Source organism: Aegilops tauschii, chromosome 7 (genome assembly GCF_002575655.3).
Source record: "Aegilops tauschii subsp. strangulata cultivar AL8/78 chromosome 7, Aet v6.0, whole genome shotgun sequence".
In the NCBI taxonomy this organism is placed as follows: Eukaryota; Viridiplantae; Streptophyta; class Magnoliopsida; order Poales; family Poaceae; genus Aegilops; species Aegilops tauschii.
Window position 1 is genome coordinate 526,879,904 of NC_053041.3, and position 18,046 is coordinate 526,897,949.

Below are 18,046 nucleotides of genomic sequence, written 5' to 3' on the forward strand. Positions count from 1 at the left end.
AGGAGTTGAGGGCTCTCCCCATGCTCGTGCTTTGGGAGCTTTGGCAGCACAGGAACGTGATTGTCTTCGACGGTGCTTCGCGTCCTTGGCGGCGGTGGTCAGGCGAGTCGTCGTCGAGGGAAGAGCTTGGCAGCAGGCGAGCCTATTGAAGGGTGAAGTGGACAATTTGTTTGAGTTGCTATCAGGGTGGGCATGTAGCGAGTAGTCACGTTTTGTATACTGAGGGTGGAGTGTTCAGTTGTAAGCGTTCCTGATGTTGTAGCGTTTTACTCCCTATAACATCAACGGTGGTTGGGATTCTCACCCCCCCTCCTTCTATAAAATATGATACGCACACTCGTGCGAATTCGATAAAAAAGGACCACATTCAACTTGAATTTCTCTGTATAATCTACAAATACTATGGCACTGATGGGTAATCTGGCTGCCTAGATCGCAAGTCGGTAGCTATATCAATAGTGTTCAACCTTTTGTAAATGTGGCTTTGTATTATTGATCTCTTAGTAGTAATAGCTAGATATTTCTGGATCAACAATTAAAGATTCAGACTTGCAAAATGCAATTATTCATGACTTGGTTGGTGCACTGATTAGTTCATTTTCTCGAAATGAGCTTTTTTCAAAATTGTTGAGTTATGACTTATGAATCAGTTAGTATGTTTAATCGATGACATGTACATTAAAAGGAACGAAACTAGAAAAAATGTTTTCAATTCTAAATCAAGACAAAATAGGGAAAGTTGTGTATGTCTATTAGTTTTTTAAGGGGTGTATATAGTTTGTTATACATAGCTTCTTCTCATGACTGATTGCTTCTTCTCCACAATTGCTCTTTTGGAAAACTAGCTAAACACATGCTTATGCACGAGCCACCAATATGCCAAAGGGGACAGCCACTGTAGCATGATGCATGTGGGATATTAAAGAGGACCATGACAGACACTTGATGGAGACGAGAGGTGGCTCTGCATGGTGATGGGGTCATTGTCACTTTGGATGTGTGGGCCAACGGGTTTGCGGGCTAGTGGCATTGCGCCATGAGATGTTTGGGGGTATTGGGGTGGAAAATTCCAAGCGAAAGATTCGACGATGGAGCACCCTAGGGGAGACAGGGTGTGGTGGAGCATCTCCTCTTCCTTCATCCAATGGCCCATGTTCTTCAGGAAGCCTTAAAACTCGTGTTGGGTTGGGTGAGGATGTTGTTCCTCCCTTCGGGGTGTCTCCTTGAAGGTCACCGATCTTGCTTGCGCTTTCCCGCGTTGCACATGCACGACGTTGCGGATCACAAATTCCTGGCCGGTGGTGGTTTGAGAGCTTCTACGACACGGCGTCGGGGGTGAGCCATGTTGGAGTCGCGACGGAGGTTGCGGTAGTCTGACTCTTCGGCGTGTCTATTGGATTGTCTCGGGTCGCTTGTCGTAGTGAAGTCAGAGCTATGGCGGCAGAGTCTGGGTGGTGACATTGACGGACCACAAGTGGTTTGTTTAGTGACAACCTTGCATAATTCTCCTTCACAGCTTGCCATCAAAATCAGAGTTGCACTGTCGCTGACACGGGTGGCTTTGCTTGGCATGGATGTTGTGGCTTCTCATGGCTTTTGTGCTGTGGGCTTGGTCGGTGGTTGTTTACGGTAAAGTCGGATTCACTTGCTAAGGGGTAGTCATAATGAATGACAACAACATGCAACCTTGACAAGGTATTCTTCGCAGTGGTGTGCCTGTGTTGTCTCTTGTGTGTGCTTGGCCAGCAGGGTTTGGCAGTTTCCACCTCGTTTTCTATTAATTGACCAGGAAACTACCTTCTTAATTAATGGATTGCGCCCTAAGACCCCTGGTTTAAATAAATGGTGGACACTTGATGGTTGTTGTGGATTCACGACCATGTACAAGTCTGTGTAGAACATACTTGGCTATTAGAAGAACTGACATTGAAGGCCACATGTAATGCACGCCATAAAAGCTTGGCTAGTGGGCATTTTGAGAAAAAGAAGTTTGATAGTTTCACCTAGATTGCAAAAACAACATCGTTTACTACCCTCCCGACTACGTTTTGTCAAGTTGTCCTTAGCAAAAATCACTTCCTTGTGCACAAAACACATAAATATCTTTATTCTTAAAGGAATCTTAATGTTCCAAATATGTAGCGATTTTGGGATTGAACTAAATTCAATCAAATCTAGATACATAGATTTCACCGAGAAAACCCGTGACACCGAAAGTTTCTAGTGACGTGTATCTGGATCATTAGATAGGTTAACCTCCATCAACCTGCACATAAGATGTAGCCATCCATATCCCATATGTCCCCCACCAAGGACCTTTGGAACTGAATGTTCAAGGGCACCAATCCTAGTATTTTACTTACAAAAGCTTCCTTACGTTGTACAATATTGTAGAGGGTTGGATATTGTATGACTAGTGGCGTCTCCCCTAGACACGTATTTTCCCAAAATCTAGCCGTGTTGTCATTCCCTACGATAATTTTGTCCTATTGAAAAAGGCTACTTTCGTCTCACATTAGCCCCTTCCAGAATGGTGAATGCATGTGTTGCCTCTAAAACTGCGTAGGACCTTGTTTCTTTCTTTACCATTTTCCTTTTTTGAGAAGGAAATGCATGGATGTGTATACGATTTAGCATGGCTAGAAAAAAGAGAGGGCCAATTCCATCAATACCACGTAACTCGAGTTCTAGGATCAGGCTCGTATATATTTCAACTGAATATGCACGTATGAACTAATATCTAGTACCAACCATTCCGTGTCTATCTAAAGGACATTTCAATAGTGAAAATAGAGGCATGTTGTGCCTTGTGAGTTATGGTTGCTGTGGACTTAACTGTATCCGTACGTAGCTCCTAAATAACTGAAAAGGACTTATATATACATATATCCTGAGAGAGCCATCATGCACTTTTATGGGTGTGTTTAGATGCTGGCCTTACTGTGGGCACTCCAAAGTATTGGTCAACCATTCTGCTGCCCACAAGGACACAACTCATCAACTCTTTGGCGTAAAAATTAACTGACGAAGTTGATGTAGTCCGGGGCTCCGGGCAAGCTAAAATATTGATCCCCATCCAAACAGCTGTCCACACTCGACCAACTTTTTGGTTCGGTAGGTGTAGGCTCCAATCCAAACACACCCTATTTGTGTGTTGATATTAGGGTGCTAGGATTGGGATGCATGAAGAAATTTGACTGATCTTATTTTTTATGACTCCTAACTGCGATTCATCAAGGAAGTAGCTATTATCTCGCTGCATGAAACGACTGTGGTACACACTGTAGTTGAACATTGAAATAAAGTACTTCTGGTTTCAGTAGGTTGCAACAGTAAGCTGCATGCAACGAGTGTGGTACACACTGTATGACATAGGGAGCAAGAAGCTATAACCTCGCTACATTTTAGCCCCAAATCAGTTGCCTTTGCTGGGAGCCTGGGATTTGAGAGTCGTTGTCGTCGGCCCAGGTTAGCAAACTATGGGACAATGTAAGATTAGTGATGTCCATAACAAATTTAGGTGATTTGATTGATGTGGCATGGAAATCACTCCATCAAATTATTTCCTCTGACCATTAAATTATTTGTTAATGAAGTTGTGTATCTTCATCAGTTTGTTACATAGATTCTTCTTCTTCTGGTCACAACACGGTGCCGTTTTCGGGTAGGCTTGGATCATGGCTCGAAGCTTCTTCAGCTGTGGCGTGGAGCAGGGTCAATGTTAATCTCATTGTTTGTCTGGATTTTGTATCTGCTTTGTGAGTTGGATTTCTCAACACTCCTTATCGTTCGGTCGTGTGGCGTATCTATAAATCGAGATGAAAGCCTATTTCAAGAGGTGACATGTCCTCCAAGCCAGTTGAATTTTTGAAGAATTACAATATCCTTCCGATCATCATGTAAAACCCTAATGACAATACATCTTGAAGAAGCATCAAACGGGTGAGGATCATAAATGAGCTTGACATTGTGTTTACAGTTAACCTTGTCGCATAGTTTCAGTTAGTTTGCTAGTTTTCAGGCTTTTATGTTTCATATGCCGCGAGCCCAGAATCTGTGTTCGTCGAGTGACTAGGGGTCAACACAAACAATATGCAGCATCTGCATGACTCCACTTCTGCGGGATGACGCGGAGGGACTGGATAAGGCACCCGGATTGTTTTTTTTTTTTTTACTTTTGAGTTCTTCAAAAATAAAACAGAGATAAAGAATAAAAGTTGCATACACTTACACAGCGCAAAAAACACCGTCCAACTGTCAGTATTGTTCATCCTCTCTCTCGCTCACTGTATCCTTGGGTTAACATGAATTATGTTGGGCGGTAAATCATAGGCCACACGGCTTGTGTGCCGGCGAGGACTTTGCAAGAGTAAATTGTTGCCCCAAATCAATTGCCTTTCTAACATTGTGATTTGGGAGTCCTTGTCACCCCCAAATTTTCTCCAGTGTGTTTATTCTGAGAAAGTGACATCGAACGACGAAATAAGCAACTTTCTGATGGCCGGACTACACCACTGATGCCATCGAATGAACCTGGGTGCTTTTAGTTTACACACCACTGCAGTCCGTTAACACTACACACATATGCTAGGTGCTAGCACCTCCAAGGTGGAAAGGCCAATTCCATTCTACTGCACACAAGCCAGGTTTCTAGGACATGGGTACATAAGAACTAATATGCAATACCAACCATTCTCATATGTCCCTTTTCGGAAGAAAAAAAATCATTTCATGTGTGGGACGAGGTTACGTTTGTTGCACACTTTATTGTATATGTACATAGTTTCTAAATGATCGAACAAAGACAAGCATGCCACATATCCACGATATATGCTGCAAGTTTTACGTATGTTCTGGTTATGAAGAATTCTTGGCTAAAATTCGAAGGTCATACACAGTGCAATCAGCTGGCCATTTTACTTGTGTTGATATTAGGCTGCACAGGGTTGTGATTCATTAGGAAAGTTTACCTATCTTCACCATTTCAAGTCCTAACAAAGATATTTCAAGGAACCAACTACATAGTAGTTCAAAGTTAGAATTGAAAGAATAATGAAGCGTCTCAACTCCCGTAACATGGGAGCCCGCGTTATTTATATTGATTGAGCGAGAGGGATCTCGCGGTCATGTACATGGTGCGGTTAAGGAGAAGGATCTCCAACCATATTACAATGAGAGAGATAGAGATAGAAAGATAAACATGAAAGATACAAAACGTGCAGTACAAGCCTATCTCTATCTACTATTCTGTTACAATATTTCTAACACTCCCCCTTAATCACAACTGCACCAAGTTGAGATTACGATGAAACTCTTCAAAACCTTTTGTGGGTAAGGCCTTTGTAAACCCATCCGCAAGCTGATCCTTTGAAGGAATGAACCGGACATCTAATTGCTTGTTTGCAACTCGTTCTCTAACAAAGTGAAAGTCTATCTCAATATGCTTTGTCCTGGCATGAAAAACTGGGTTAGCAGTAAGATAAGTTGCTCCAAGATTGTCACACCATAAACAAGGAGGATGCACTTCTGGGATATTAAGTTCTTTCAACATAGACTGAATCCAAATAACCTCAGCCGTTGCATTTGCCAAAGCTTTATATTCTGCCTCTGTACTTGACCTAGAGACTGTTGCCTGTTTCTTTGCACACCACGAGATTAAATTTGGACCATAGAATATAGCAAACCCACCAGTCGACCTTCTATCATCTAGACAGCCAGCCCAATCCGCATCAGAAAATGCACTTATAAGGGTAGACGATGACTTTCTGAATGTGAGCCCAACAGTCAACGTATTCTTGATGTACCTCAAGATTCTCTTAGCTGCTGTCCAATGAGTGGTAGTAGGTGCATGGAGAAACTGACAAATTTTGTTAACTGCAAAAGAGATGTCAGGTCGAGTAAGAGTCAAGTACTGAAGACCACCAACTAAACTCCTGTAACTGGTGATATCCTCATGATGCAGAGGTTCCCCATCTGTCAGAGACAAACACTCCGAACTAGAGAGTGGTGTTGGTGAGGGTTTACAGTTTTGCATGCCAATTCTATTCAACAACTCTGTTGCATACTTAGCTTGAGATAAATGAAGACCATCACTGTTTTTCTTTACTTCAATACCCAAAAAGAAATGCAAGTCTCCCAAATCCTTGAGAGCAAACTCAGAACTCAAATTCTTTAGCAATTTGGTTATTGCACCATCAGATGAGCTAGTGACAATAATATCATCCACATATATAAGGACAAACATAGATACTTGTGACTTGGTAAAGATAAACAGTGAGGTGTCAGATTTTGATGGAACAAACCCAAGTGCTTGAAGTTTCATGCTGAGCCTGAAGTACCATGCTCTGGGAGCTTGCTTCAGACCATATAATGCTTTATCCAGCTTGCATATGTGAAAGGGTTTATTTTTGTCTTCAAAACCAGGAGGTTGTTTCATGTATACCTCTTCTTCCAGAACACCATGGAGGAACGCATTCTGAACATCTAACTGTCTAAGGCTCCATCCCCTAGAGACAGCAATTGACAACACAAGGCGAATGGTTGCAGCTTTAACAACAGGACTAAACGTGTCCTCATAATCTAACCCATACCTTTGCTTGAAACCTTTTGCAACAAGTCTGGCCTTGTAGCGATCTATAGTGTCATCAGACATCCTTTTAATCCGATACACCCATTTGCAGTCAATTAAGTTTCTGCCTTGTTGTGGTGGAACCAAGTGCCACGTCTTATTTTTCTCCAAAGCCATAAATTCATCATTCATAGCCACCTTCCACCTATCATCACCAAGGGCATCCATTAGAGTTTTGGGTTCTCCTGTCGTACAAGATAATCCATATTTGGAGAAATTTTTATAATTAACTCGTGTAGAAACTCCCTTTTGTAGACGTGTGCGGAGTCCCACAGGAGGTGCTGCAGGCTGGTCTGGCGCAGGAGATCCTGGCGTGGAAGAGTCAGCCGTTTCCCCCACAACATCCGCGCCAGGAGACCCCACGTCCGATCCCGAGGCGGTCAGGGACCGCACAGGCGAGGCAACCACACCCGATCCCGAGACACGCGCAGGCGAGGCAGTGTTGGGCGCAGACGAGGCAGGATCAGGCGCAGGCGATGTGGTGGCGGGCCCTGGTGAGGCAGGTGCGGGCCCGGGTGAGACAGACGCACGCACCCGCCCGGGGGATTGGTGCGGCGGGACTGCCCGGTCGCTTTCACGGTCGCTGTCATCGGCCAAGTGCACGCCAGGGGCCGATCCCGAGGTGGATTGAGCTGCCGTCTGCAGCGGAACAGATCCCGAGAGAGATCCACCTGGTGGCGCGTGGTTTCCTGGAGGGGGACACATAAAATGACCCGTTGTTGTGGTGTTTTGCACTCTGTTTTGATCATCATTAATTGTTCCTGCAGCAATAGACTTTGGCATAATATGAGGATTAGTCACAAAAGAGTCAGAACTATTATTTGTACCCTCGTGATCGATACCGGTAAGGGATGGAGTTAAGAGAAGTATCTCTTGACGAAGGAGAGCACCGTCATTTGGATGAAGACTTTCAAACGGAAATTTGGTCTCATCAAAAACAACATCTCTTGAGATATAGACACGGCCAGTAGCAACATCAAGGCACTTCACTCCTTTGTGCTGGGCGCTGTAGCCAATAAAAACGCATTGCTTGGAGCGGAACATTAGCTTGCGGTTATTGTAAGGTCGTAGGTTTGGCCAACATGTGCAACCAAAAACACGAAGAGGAGCATAGTCTGGTTTGACATGAAGAAGACGTTCTGTAGGGGTTTCATTGTTGATGACACGACTTGGTAAGATATTGATGAGGTGAACCGCGGTTAAGAAGGCTTCATCCCAGAATTTTAGCGGCATAGATGCAGCGGCAAGGAGTGAGAGACCAACATCAACGATGTGGCGATGCTTGCGTTCAGCAGACCCGTTTTGTTGGTGTGCGTGAGGACATGAGACATGGTGGGAAATTCCTATCTTTTGAAAGAAAGAGTTGAGTTTCTCATACTCACCCCCCAGTCTGATTGCATGGCTATAATTTTACAGTTAAATTTTCTTTCAACAAGAGCTTGAAAGTTAAGAAAAACTTGGAACACATCAGATCGCTTTTTAAGGAGATAGATCCAAGTATATTTACTGTAATCATCGATGAAGCTCACATAGTAAGTGTGTCTACCAACAGAGGAAGGGGCTGGCCCCCATACATTAGAAAAGATTAATTGCAATGGTTTAACAGACACACTTGTTGAAACAGGATATGGCAACTGATGACTTTTTGCTCTTTGGCAAGAGTCACAAATAATTTCACAATTATGCTCACCAACAAACGGGAGATTATTCTTACTAAGAACCTGAGAAACAATAGAAAACGAAGGGTGACCTAGGCGATTATGCCACCTTTCTGAAGAGACTCTAATGGCTCCGAAGGCTCTTTTATTGAACTTGCAAAGTGTAGGAATTAATGGATAGAGACCGTCCACGCATCTACCGCGATAGAGAACCCTCCTCGTGGCTTGATCCTTTATCAAAAAGAAGAAAGGATGAAACTCAATGAAGACACCGTTATCAAGAGTAATTCTATGAACTGAGGCAAGATGTTTTGATGCATGAGGAACAAGTAGAACATCATTGAGACGAATATCACGATGAGGGGTTTTAATAATAGATTGACCAATGTGACTTATCATCATACCTTAGACCATTTGCTGCGGTGTTGATTTGATCATGGCCATGATACTTCTCTTGCATGGTCATCCTTTCCATGTCCGGGGTGATATGCTCGGTGGCGCCCGTATCTGCATACCAATTGGTGTCCACTCCATAGGACGTGTTTGCAGCTGCTGCAACTTTCTTCTTCTTTTCTTCATAGCGCCAGCGACAATCTTTTGCTATGTGGTTATTTTTTTACAAATTTGACATTTTCCCTCATACTCATCATACCCTTGAAAATTGTTGCCGCCGCCATAGTTGCCACAATAGCCACCATTGTACCCACGCTGACGCCCTTGATTGTTGTTGTAGAAGGGACGTCCATGGTTAGTGTTGTTGTTGTAGAAGGGACCGCCGCCACCATGGTTGTAGTTGCTGTTGGCGTTGCCGCCACCGCTGTTGTTGTTGCTGCCACCACCGTGATACCCGCCACCACCACCATTGGTGAGTTTGGGCGAGCCACGGTTGTTGCCCTTGCCGCCGCAACCTCGATTTCTCGCAGCCATGTTGGCCGAGGATTTGAAGCCTCCTGCTCCAGAGCCGTGGAAGAGCTCGACTCGCTGGTCGAAGTTCGCCACCATGGCAAACAGCTCGTCGACGGAGACAGGGTCGGTGCGGACGTCGAGGGCGGATATGATGGGCTGATAGTCCATATCTAGCCCTGCAATGATGAAGGAGAGCAGCTCTTCTTCTCCGATGCCCCTCCCTGCAGCAGCAAGTTCATCTGAAAGCGATCTCATATAGCCAAAGTAATCAGCAGCAGATTGGGAGCCTTTGTGGGCATTGGTTAGGGAGATTCTGAGATTGTTTGCACGGGATTTGGATTGGGAGGCAAACATGGTGGAGAGTGCTGTCCAGATCGCACGGGATGTCTCCATCGAGGCGACTTGCACAAGAATTTCTTTGGAGAGGTTTCTCAGCAGATAGGCTACAATCTGTTGGTCTTGGATTAACCAAGGGGTGTAGGCAGGATTCGGAACAAGCTGTTCCTTACCTTCAGAGTTTTTTGCTGTAATTGTTTTGGAGGGCTCGGGGTTTGTTTCATCTAGGTATCCATACAGGCCAGCCCCCATGATCTGAGAGCGAGCCTGGGCACGCCATAGGATGTAGTTGGTGCGGCTCAAGGGTTCAGAGGTATTGTTGTCTAGGCCAGAGAAGGAACTCGAGCTGGAGGAGGACATGGTTGCGGCTTGGTTTTGATCTGGAGAGATTTGTTTGATGGCGGCTAGGGTTGATCTGATAGAGAGCTAGATGTAGAGGAAGAAGAAGGCTCTGACTACCATGAAAGAATAATGAAGCGTCTCAACTCCCGTAACATGGGAGCCCGCGTTATTTATATTGATTGAGCGAGAGGGATCTCGCGGTCATGTACATGGTGCGGTTAAGGAGAAGGATCTCCAACCATATTACAATGAGAGAGATAGAGATAGAAAGATAAACATGAAAGATACAAAACGTGCAGTACAAGCCTATCTCTATCTACTATTCTGTTACAATATTTCTAACAAGAATCAACTAGTTCTACTTGTTCATCAACAAATTATTTCTCTGAACATCTTTAGTTGGGCATTCATCTCAGCCACCTTCGTAGTTCAAGCGGGTTAGCTGGGAGAGGACACAAGCTTATATCTCCTATGTTTTGGTCTCTTTCTACATGTGTGTTGGCGATTTTCTACTTGCTTTTTCTTCTGGGCCTGTGTGGGGCTGACCTTAGCCATCGATCTCGTCCGATGGCAGTTGCTACCCTCTTCAACCTCCAATATGGAGGCCCACCTAGCGGTTTATGAAATGGTGATTACAAGGCGAGTGAAATGGAAAGGCTTGGTCTCTTATTTGGTGGTTTCTGCCCAGTTTGGGGGCTCTCAATGTTCCTAGTCGCATATGGTTCTTCTTCATCCTTGGCGGCGGCAAATGCTTCAACCTCTAGGTCCTTCCATGGTTCGAAAGGAGGCCTTTGTTGCGGGTGCATCTATGCCCTATTTGTTGCAACCAGAGCTGTATTTCGTCGACGACTCTTCTGACTCTCACCAAGGCCGGTAGAGAGTGTTGTTCTTCGGCCAGTGGGAGGCTTTGTGGCTCCTGCTTGTTCAGACGTGTGTTGCGCTATGTGTATCATTATTTAGTCGTGTATTCAATTGTTTTGGGTTGAGATGTCAGTGGACCCTGCAGGTTTTCACATGTAATTGTACTTCCTCCATTTCTAAACTATAGGCAGAGGTTTTGTGTGACCAATAAAAAAGGTACTTCTAGTTTCACCAAGCCGCAACCCACAACCCATAATTTATGACGTGGGGGGAGAAAGAAGCTAGGACCAAGATACATTTGAATACTTGCATATAGTTCTTTACACGTGGCGTGGCTAGGGTGCATAATATGGGTGTGGTATGATAAAGTAAATATTTACACAGGCACTAAGTTTATTTTTTCAAAGAGGTTTAATCCTCCACCCTCTACATCATTGTGATGCACACAACCATTTTAATTAATCATTAAGCAGAGTACATAACAAAGCAACCACATTCAAACCGTTACAAGATATGAAATAAACACTTGACTACTTCCATAGCAATGCCTTCAAGAAGGGTAAACGTCTTCACGCCATCGTCGCCACAGATGGACTGGATAAGAATTCTCATCCTGGTTGTCAAGACCAACCAATGACTTGGTAGGCTCTCATGATTAATTCAGTTTCTCGAAATGAGTCCTTTAAAAAAATTGAGTTATGAATCAATCAGATTGTCAATTATGTTGACTGGCGATGTGTAGATTAAAAGGAAACAAAACTAGAAAAATATGTGTGCATGAATCAAGCCAAACAGGAAAGCTGTGAATGTTCATTGGTTTTGCAACGCAGCTTCTTCTTCTTCTTACAGTATATTTTCGAAAGTGAATTGCAAAGAGCATGAGTAATTGCTTTCTCTCGACAATATGTCTTTCAGAAACTATGTAAAGGCCGACTTATGCACGAGCCACCAACGTGCCAAAGGGGATCGTCACTGTAGCATGACGCACATGACATAGTAAAGAGGGCCATGATTAACACTAGCTTCATGGTTGTTGTGGATTCACAACCATATAGATCGTGTAGTGCACAAGAGAAAGTCTCTCATTAGCCACTGCGAGAACACAACTATAGGCACAATTCCCGCGAACCGCCAAAGCAATGTGTCTTCATTATCAAGAAAGGATACAGTAAAGCCACACGTGAAAAACATGAAAAATCGTACGTGTTTGATCCAAGATATTTAGCTGTGATGTGCCTTGTTCATCGTACCACCGGTGCAACTATCTGAACACCAATCTCTTCATGTCTCCTTTCTCGGCTACTTCATCTTGTGTTATTAGCATAACCACGCAAAGAGAACGTTGACTCGCTTCTATGTGCCATTTTACCGAGATGAGTGGTCCGGTGCTTTGATCCGTCCCTTTCTGCTGCTGCTGATGGAGTATATAATGTGGAACTATTGAAGGGTAGTGTGTTCTGTCTATGGTGTGGTCGTGTCTTCCGCAGCAACACTAGCGTCTCATCTTTGGTAGCCTTCCACTTTACCAATAAGTCATTCTAATCATATTGCACGTGCGAGCCTGATTGATCCAGATCTTTACATGCCGTTTCTTAAGAGCCATGTCCTCCCACACAGTCGAGTTTTTGAAGAATTATTACACCATCTTTCATGTTGTGAGAGATAACCATTGGAGTAACTCAGGGCCACTCACCTCTCGCGTCGCCCCCCTCACGAGCGACACGGGGGGAGCCAACCTCCGCCAATAGCGACCCGCCCCGTGCCCGTCCTCCCATCCGCCGCCGCAGGTGGTCGGCGCCGGGCTAAGCCCGTGCGTGCGACGCGGTGGCGGAGGGTCTCTCCCCTCTCATCCGGATCCATGGGTGGCGCGGGCCCCCAGATCCGCGGAGGTGCGGCCCCCACTTCGGCCCACGGCGGCGTGACCTCCCAGCGGCAGTGCCTATGGTGGTGCTGGTGGGAATCGGCCGGATGCACAGGGGGCAGCGGTGGCCGAGGCGGCGACCCCATGGCTGGGTGGCGGTGCGCCCGTTGGTCCGACCGGTTCCGGCCCGTCCCGGTTCTGGTGACTACCGGACGCCGCGGGGGTGGCGGCGGCCCGGCGTGGCCGGCGATCTGGACACGGTGGTTCCAGTGGCTCTTCGCTGGTCTGTCGGAGCTCCAGGGGTAACATCGTCTCCGACTCGATCTGCTCCAGTTCGTGCTAGCTCCGGTCCAGGGAGACTGTCGTCATCTCCCAGTGCTGGCTGCATGGATCTGACGGCGGCGGTTGGATCCTTTGGTCTAGTGTCCGACAGAGAAGGCGGCGATCCGTGCACAAGAAGCTGGATGGAGTTTTTCGAATAGATCTGGGTGAAAACCTGCTCTTGGCTAGATGCCAAAGCCGGTGATGGCGGTGCTCTCTGGTGTCGTTCCCTTCTTGAAGGCATCGCCGGGGAGAAGTTCTAGACCACTATCTGCTACCTCCGGGGGAAATCCTAGATCGGTAGATCAGAAAACGGCAGCGCACTTGTGTCGTTTCCCCTTTGGGGGCATCATTCTTGGAGGTGTACACAGGCTCGAGGGACTAGTGGACGACGTCTTCGGTGGAGCGGTGCTTCATCATACACATTGATGATGACAGATCTCGATGGCATGACGCCCTGGAGATTAGGCGTCTGATATGCGATGAGGGACTCGCGCAGGAGGGTGACGTTGTCTGGCGTCGTGGTGGCGTCGACGGCGGCTAGACCGGGCAAGGTAGTTGCATCAGTACAGCTCTGAAGATGGATTGGTGGCAGGTGGCGGCGGCCTTTGAGTGTGCGCCGGACCGGTGGGTGCCCCATACCCGACAGGTGTCCTGGTTAGGGCCTTAGGTCTTAGATGTTAGGTTTGGCTGCAAGGTTTGTTTGGTATTAGGCCCAGACTATCAGCATCCCTTCACCAACTGGATAGGAGTAGCGACAGATGTTGCCTAGACGGTGGCTTCAGTCTTACTGTTGAGTATTACTTTGTAAGGTCTTTTGCCATAATTAATAAAGTGGCTGCATGCATCGTCCAGATGCAGAGGCCGGGGGTCTTCCTCCTTTTCCAAAAAAAAAATCTTTCATGTTGTGGAGGTCCGATGATGCATATGGTGAAGTTAAAGATCGATGGAATAGTGTATGTGCAGTGCAAGGAACCTGTCGAGGAAGAGACACATCCAATCATACCAGGCCGCTAGATGATTGCTGGGTTTTTGGGTGAAGTGCATCATAGGTCCTCGAACTATTTCAAAGGTGTCACATAGGTCCTCGAACTATGGAAATCATCATTTAGATCCTCAAAGTGCAATATGTGTGTCATCCTGGTCCTCAAACTATTTCAAAGGTGTCACATAGGTCCTTAAACTATTTCAGAGGTGTCACATATATATACACTTATTACACTTTAAGGATTTTTGAGGACCTAAATGACACTTTTCTTAGTTTGAGGACCTACATGACACCTTCGAAATAGTTCGAGGACCTAGGATGCACTTCACTCGAGAACTGATGTATTGTAAACTTGACACTGAATTGTGACATTAGTCGATCGTGAGCCACTCGGCTTGTTTGTGAGTTGTGACACAGAGGATATTGAATGAGTATATTTCTACCCCAATCATCTGCCTTTCAAATTAACATTGGGATTTGGGAGTCCTTGTTGACCCAAACTTTTGTTCAGTGTGTGTGTTGAGAGAAAGCAACGTTGAACGAGGCAACAAGCTGCTTCCTAATAGCTGCACTACATCAGTGATGTTTGCTATCGCATGAAACTGAGTGCTTTTAGTTTACATATCATAGAAACCACTCATGTCATACTACAGACATATGCTAGCATGACAAGGGAAAGGAGAGGGCTAATTTCGTCAACAGCACGCAAGTCAAGTTCTAGGACATGGACATGTAAGAACCATGTCCCAAAAATTCCTATCTGTATTATTAATGTACCTCTTTGTGAAGAAAAATAATTTCGTGTGTGGGAACAGTGCAATGGTTGTTGCACTCATTTTTTTTTCTTCTGATAAAGGACATTTTCATCCAACTATTATATCGAGCTGATACAACTGTACTACAGATTTAATTGTATATGTACATAGTTCCTGAATGATCAAACAGATACATACATATATATTGTGAGGTAGAACACCATGTATGTGTGATATACACTGCAAGTTCCTCAGACAAAATTGAAGGTCATACAGACTGCAATCTGCTGGCCATTTTGTATGTGTTCATACTAGACCGTGTAGGCTTGGGATGCATGAGGAAATTTGACCTATCTAGCTTGTCACAAGTCCAAAGATCGATTCCATGTGAAGCTAGAATATACTACTTCTAGTTTCACGTGGACACAACACATTTGAACAAGAAGCTCATGGTACACACTACATGGAATGAGGAAGCAAGAAGCTTGGACGACGACACATTTGAACACCCGCATATGATTTACACATGTCATGGCTACGATGGACAAGATTCTTATGGGTTGCAAATGTAGAAAATATGAAACCCTGGAATTGTATGTTGTAGTGATCTGAACCTCGTGGGGTACATATGGAGTATAAAACTTTGAGCGCAAGAAGCCTTTGACTTGGAATACAAACAGACTCTAGAATCCTAGTCTATCTCTAAGTCGTACACATATATGTATTCTAACATCCCCCCTCAGTCGTATCGGGAGTGAAGCGGATAACTGTGACTGAATTCGAAGTCTTGCGCTTCTGTCGTCTTCTCTGTTTTGACATCATCACTGCATCTCTGATGGGTCGGCACCTAGGGCGGTGACTGCGTCCCCTTTTGGTGCCTCCCTTGACTCCCCTATATTCCCTCCCACGGTCACAGCGGGAGTGGCGTGGATGCTGGTGACGACGCAGACGATGTTGACTGGAGTTGTTGCGGATGTGTTGTTGTAGACATAGTCGTGTGATCGATGTCGAGGTTGCCGATTGGGATATCAAATAGTTGTGCCTAAATCAAGCCGAGTAAAAAAGTTATGTATGTTCATCAATTTAGTTTTTTTTTGTGGGTGACATCAATTTGGTTACACGGTTTCTTCTTTTTGCAATATATTTCCACAAGTGAATTGCAAAGAAGCATGACTAATTGCTTCATCTAGACAATGAATCTGATGGAAAACTAGCTAAAGGCAGGCTTATGCATGAGCCAGCGGTGCTCCAAAAAGGACTGTCATTGGAGCATGATGTGTATGAGACAGTAAAGACAACCACGATGTGCATCTAATGACTCTCGTGGTTTTTTTCGAAACGGAGGCAAAATCTTTGCCTCATCTCATTAATAAAGAAGAAGGTTTAACATAGTCTTTAAGTGAGGGCCATCACCCCTCCACATATGGAAAAAAGAAGCCTACTCTCGCGGCATGATATAACTCAAATGCTTTGCCCCAGCCGAGATCCAATCCCTGGCCTCACATTTGATGCGATCAATGATGAGGGACGGCAAGGTGGACTTGTTTCTGAAGACCCTCGCGTTTCTCTCATTCCAGATCTCCCAAGCGACCAGCATTAGCAGAGTAGTCATCGCACGTCTTCTGTGGCCATCCCTGAGAGTCGTAGCCTCCCACCAGGCGCGGACCGAGGGAACGCCTGCCACGCAACAGTGTCAATCTCCGGCGCCCCTATCCAAGATTTGACCGCCTTCCAAATGCGAGTGGAGAACCTACATTTGAACAGCATGTGCGCCGCTGACTCAGGCTCACGTTTGCATAGCTGGCATAAGCCGCGGTTTGGCCAACCTCGCTTCTCTAGACGATCGTGAAGGAAATATGCCCTAGAGGCAATAATAAAGTTGTTATTTATATTTCCTTATATCATGATAAATGTTTATTATTCATGCTAGAATTGTATTAACCGGAAACTTAGTACATGTGTGAATACATAGACAAACAGAGTGTCACTAGTATGCCTCTACTTGACTAGCTCGTTGAATCAAATATGGTTAAGTTTCCTAGCCATAGACATGAGTTGTCATTTGATTAATGGGATCACATCATTAGAGAATGATGTGATTTGCTTGACCCATCCGTTAGCTTAGCACGATCGTTTAGTTTGATGCTATTGCTTTCTTCATGACTTATACATGTTCCTATGACTATGAGATTCTGCAACTCCCGAATATCGGACAAACATTTAGTGTGCTATCAAACGTCACAACGTAACTGGGTGATTATAATGATGCTCTACAGGTGTCTCCGATGGTGTTTGTTGAGTTGGCATAGATCGAGATTAGGATTTGTCACTCCGATTATCGGAGAGGTATCTCTGGGCCCTCTCGGTAATGCACATCACTATAAGCCTTGCAAGCAATGTGACTAATAAGTTAGTTTCGGGATGATGCATTATGGAACGAGTAAAGAGACTTTCCGGTAACGAGATTGAACTAGGTATTGAGATACTGACGATCGAATCTTGGGCAAGTAACATACCGATGACAAAGGGAACAACGTATGTTGTTATGCGGTTTGACCAATAAAGATCTTCATAGAATATGTAGGAACCAATATGAGCATCCAGGTTCCGCTATTGGTTATTGAGCGGAGATGAGTCTCGGTCATGTGTACATAGTTCTCGAACCCGTAGGGTTCTCACGCTTAATGTTCGATGACGATCGGTATTATGAGTTTATGTGTTTTGATGTACCGAAGGTAGTTCGGAGTCTCGAATGTGATCATGGACATGACGAGGAGTCTCGAAATGGTCGAGACATAAAGATTGATATATTGGACGGATATGTTCGGACACCGGAAGTGTTCCGGAGAAGTTTCGGATAAAACCGGAGTGCGAGAGGGTTATCGGAAACCCCGGGGGAACTAATGGGCCTCGATGGGCCTTAGTGGAGAGAGAGAGAGGGGCTGCCAGGGCAGGCCGCGCGCCCCCTCCCCCTTGAGTCTGAATTGGACTAGGAAGGGGGGCGGCGCCCCCTTTTTTCCTTTCCCCTCTCCCTCTCCTTCCTTCCCCCTCTCTCCCTTTTGGTGGAAACCTACTAGGACTTGGAGTCCTAGTAGGATTCCCCTCTTGGGGGTGCGCCAAGGAGGGCCAGCCGGCCTCCCCCTCCCTCCTTTATATACACACAAGTTGATTGTTTAGCCGTGTGCGGGTGCCCCCCTCCACAGATTTCAACCTCGGTCATATTGTTGTAGTGCTTAGACGAAGCCCTGGGTCGATAACTTCATCATCAGCGTCATCACGCTGTCGTGCTGATGAAACTCTCCCTCGACCTCAGCTGGATCTAGAGTTCGTGGGACGTCACCGAGCTGAAAATGTGCAGATCGCGGAGGTGCCATATTTTCGGTATTAGGA

The 18,046-nt window shown here is 45.4% G+C and overlaps 1 non-coding gene across 1 annotated transcript; it reads right to left on the reverse strand.

Moving 5' to 3' along the window:
- Positions 1 to 9,269: 9,269 nt before the first annotated feature.
- LOC120970115 (small nucleolar RNA Z247) lies at positions 9,270 to 9,408 on the reverse strand. The gene has a single exon (XR_005764861.1). It is a non-coding gene; the product is annotated as a small nucleolar RNA Z247 (small nucleolar RNA).
- Between the last annotated feature and the right edge of the window lie 8,638 nt (positions 9,409 to 18,046).